The sequence below is a fragment of the Grampus griseus genome (assembly GCF_964374135.1).
Source record: "Grampus griseus genome assembly, chromosome: 13".
Lineage (NCBI taxonomy): Eukaryota > Metazoa > Chordata > Mammalia > Artiodactyla > Delphinidae > Grampus > Grampus griseus.
In genome coordinates this window covers 87,919,047-87,923,145 of record NC_139007.1, presented here as the reverse complement: position 1 = coordinate 87,923,145, position 4,099 = coordinate 87,919,047, and the positions used below count along the sequence as shown (strand labels likewise).

The 4,099-nt window shown below is 40.7% G+C and overlaps 1 pseudogene across 1 annotated transcript; it reads left to right on the top strand.

Moving 5' to 3' along the window:
• The first annotated feature begins 372 nt into the window (after positions 1-372).
• LOC309831955 (eukaryotic translation initiation factor 1-like) lies at positions 373-825 on the top strand (annotated as a pseudogene). The gene has a single exon. The product of its transcript is annotated as a eukaryotic translation initiation factor 1-like (transcript).
• Positions 826-4,099: the final 3,274 nt, after the last annotated feature.

Below are 4,099 nucleotides of genomic sequence, written 5' to 3'. Positions count from 1 at the left end.
ACACATAATTCTATTATTACTAGCTATGGCACAGTCCTAGCAAAGTCTGTGAATTATAAAAATATGGCAAAAATTTTTTTTTGCATTTAAGGATAAATGGTGTTCAAGAGAACAGAATACCAAAGGAAAAGGTACAATAACAAAAGTTTCCACATACAAAGCCCACAGACCTTACTGCAAGTGTGCTGGTGTGGTAAATCTCCCTGAATCTTTAAGATGGTGGCGCATTTAAGCGGGGTTTGTCCAAAGCTCACTGCTTTCATTTACTTACTGAAGGACAAGCCAGAGTTGAATTAAAAAGTGGATCATAGCCCCAGTCACTGAGCCGCCGCCGAGAACCCAGCAGCCTCCCCCTCGAGCCCCCTCGCTTCCCGACGCTCCGTACCCCCCGCCCGCCTTCTCCAGCCGCCGCCTTCCGCAGGCCGTTTCCACCGAGGAAAAGGAATCGTATCGTATGTCCGCCATCCAGAACCTCCACTCTTTCCACCCCTTTGCTGATGCAAGTAAGGGTGATGATCTTATATCCGTATAAGAATTCAACAGAGAAACGGCAGGAAGACCCTTACTACTGTCCAAGGGATCGCTGGTGATTACGGTAAAAAGAAGCTAGTGAAGGCGTTTCAGAAGAAATTTGCCTGCGAGGGAACTGTAATTGAGCGTCCAGAATATGGAGAAGTGATTCAGCTACAGGGTGACCAGCGCAAGAACATATGCCAGTTCCTCGCAGAGATTGGACTGGCTAAGGGCGATCAGCGGAAGGTTCATGGGTTTTAAGTGCTCCTGGCTCATTGAAGCTTAAGTGAGGATTTCCTTGCAATGAGTAGAATTTTCCTTCTGTCCCTTGTCACAAGTTTACAAACCTCGCAGCTTGTGTAATGTAACCACTTGGGGTCTGCTGTTAACTTGGACGAGTGTAACTGCTTCACGCAATAAACTGAAAACAGCCATGCTGTGTAGTCTTGAAGTCCCTCATTTAAACAGAGGTCAAGCAGTAGGCACCTGGCAGGGTCCGGCCTGAGACAAAGCAATAACAGTGATGTGTCAGCCAAGTCCAGAGCCCTGAGATCACAGACGGCTATGTCTGGCCAGAAGCTCCCAGCAATCCCTCTACAGAGTTCCCTGCCCTAAGAGAATGTCGCCACCTGAACAGCCCTCGGTGAAGCTGAGAGTGGAGGATGGGGTGAGGCAGCGACGGCAGCTGTACTGCTAGAGGGAGTGTTTGATCGTCAGGGAATCTGGTATCTCCAGATCTGGTATCTCCTGGTATCTCCAACGTGACCAGGAGGGCAGAGCTTAGAGCAGCCACCTTCATTCTATTGAGGTGATAGGACATCTGGCTTGCCACCAAGGTCTTTTTGACCAGACATATCCCAGCTGATCGATGAGCAAACTAGAATGTGAGGCCAACCTTCTATCAGAGTTAAACTTTGGACAAGGGAACAAATTTCAAACCGATGTATCAGTCACGTAGCTGTGGAGCTCGCAACTTACTAGCAGCGGCTGCCCAATGCCACGTGAAGTAACAAGCTGGTTTTTGGTTTTCTTTGGGGTTTTTTTCCCCTTCAGTTTTAATGTTATGTAATGTATTTAAACACTTATTTATATAAAACTTGTTTTCAGAAAAAAAAAAGTGGATCATTGCTCTGATATAATGAGTGTGGTTTGTCCATGATTAATAAAACCCTCTATTCTTAGTATAACTTGTAGAGTATGAAGTCATTTTATGGGACATTTAAGATACAGATAAACAAAAATATGTTGGTGGAAATTTATTTTTTACTTCAGAGAAGGTATTATTTCTAAATACGTGCCCACTTTTGAACAGTATATATTATTTTGGAAAATAGAAAATATACGTGAACAAAACAAAGCGAACAAACAAAAGGGAAAAACAAAAGCTCTTAGTTATTAGGTGCTCACACCGGAAGTAAGCGCTGTTGACATGTTAATGTTTAAACTTTGAGATTTTTTTCCTGAATATGTGTGTATACAACACATGCACATGCATATGGACATAGGAATATGAGATCCTATTGCAGATACTGGCTTTTAGTCTAATTTTTCAAGTCATCAGCTTCGATGTTTGCATCTAGTTCTCATACAGGGGTGCCCCATGGTTCATGTAGTCAGTCTTCTGGTGCTGCATTCAGACTGCTTCTCATTGTTTGGCTGAGATGTACAATGCTATCATGAACACCTAGTAGATGCATTTTTATACTTGTGTGATTATTTCCCTACAATAATTTTCAGAAGTGTAATTGCTGAGTCAGTTCCCTCACTTTTTTAACAGCTTTCGATAAATATTGACAAATTTTCTCCGAAAAGGTAGGGCCAACTTATATATCTGCTAGTAGAGTGTGAAGAAACTGTCTACATCAAAAAATAGAAATTATTATTTTTAAAATATTTGTTAGCCCAGATCACAGGCCTATGCCCAAACTGTAAGGGCCTAGGAGAGAGAGTAACTTACAGTTTCCGTTCTTGTGAATGGAGTTCCTCATTTTTGCCTCCACAACTCACGAAGGGGCTTCTCCAAAGCAGAAAGAGTCTCAGTTATCAGACAGCAAGAAAGGGAACTGTGCTTAGTATCTTGGGCATGTATTTCATTTTTCTGTGAATTATTTGTTCACCCTTTAAATTATTTTTTCATTAAAATACCTTTTTTGGGGCTTCCCTGGTGGCACAGTGGTTAAGAATCCGCCTGCCAATGCAGGGGACACGGGTCCGAGCCCTGGTCCAGAAAGATACCACATGCCACGGAGCAACTAAGCCCGTGCGCCACAACTACTGAGCCTGTGCTCTAGGGGTCGTGGGCCACAACTACTGAGCCTGTGTGCCACAACTGAGCCTGCCCACCTAGAGCCTGTGCTCCGTAACAAGAGAAGCCACTGCAATGAGAAGCCTGTACACTGCAACGAAGAGTAGCCCCTGTTTGCTGCAACTAGAGAAAGCCCGCGTGCAGCAACAAAGACCCAATGCAGCCAAAAATTAAAAAAAACACACACCTCTTTTTCTCTTTAACTATTAACCTCTTTCCATACGTGAGCAATATTTTTTCTCAGTTTATGATATTTAAAATTTCCAAGATCTGTTTTTTTATTAGACTTAGGAGAACTGCCCCCAGGATTACATATTCATTGATATTTCCCTAATTTTGTTTCATATTTACTACTTTGTTCTTATATATTTTTAATTTTATTTAAAATATAATCCTTGTGGATTATATTTGTATGTATGGTATGAGGTAAGGCTATTAACCCATTTATTTTTCTTCTAAAGGATTATCTAGGTATCCCAATTACTGATCATTTATTTCTTACTGATTTAAAATTCCAAATCCTTCATATAATGTTCTTAGGTCTGTTTCTCAGCATTAGTTTCCAGCACAGTCCACTGATTCTGATTATGCGGCTTTATAATAACTATTCCTCAGTATCCTTTTAAAAACATTTTACTTAGTTGTTCTTTAAAAATAATTTTATTATGCAAAGTTCCAAATATATCCAAAAGTAAGGAGAATGCTCTAACGAACCCCCTCTTACCATGGCCAGCTACAAGTTTATCAACACTGAACCAGTCTATTGATATTATTTACTCCAACCCCTAACCTCAAGATCATTTTGAAGCAAATCCCAGATGTTATTTCATCTGTAAATATTTTAGTATGTATTTTTGTTAGATATTTTTATTGAGGTACAATTTACATGACTTAAGATTCTTCATTTTCAACTGTGCAATTCAGCTCGTTTGAGCGTTTTTGTATATTGTACAACTCTCACCACCCATCTGTTCCAAAACATTTCTATCATCCCCAAAGAGGCCCCATACCTATTAGAATCAGTGTCAACTCCGGCACCGCCAACCCCCTGAGCCACTAATCTACTTTTGGCTCTTCGGCTTTGCCTTTTCTGAATATTCCATATAAATGGAATCTTACAGTATATGTCCTTTGTGTCTGGTGCTCTTCATTTAGCATGATGTTTTCAAGATTGTATCAGTGTTTCGTTCCTTTTTATGGCTGAAAAATATTCCAGTATGCGTATGCCACATTTTGCTTATGTATTCATCTGTTGATGGATTTTTGTGTTGTTTCTAATTT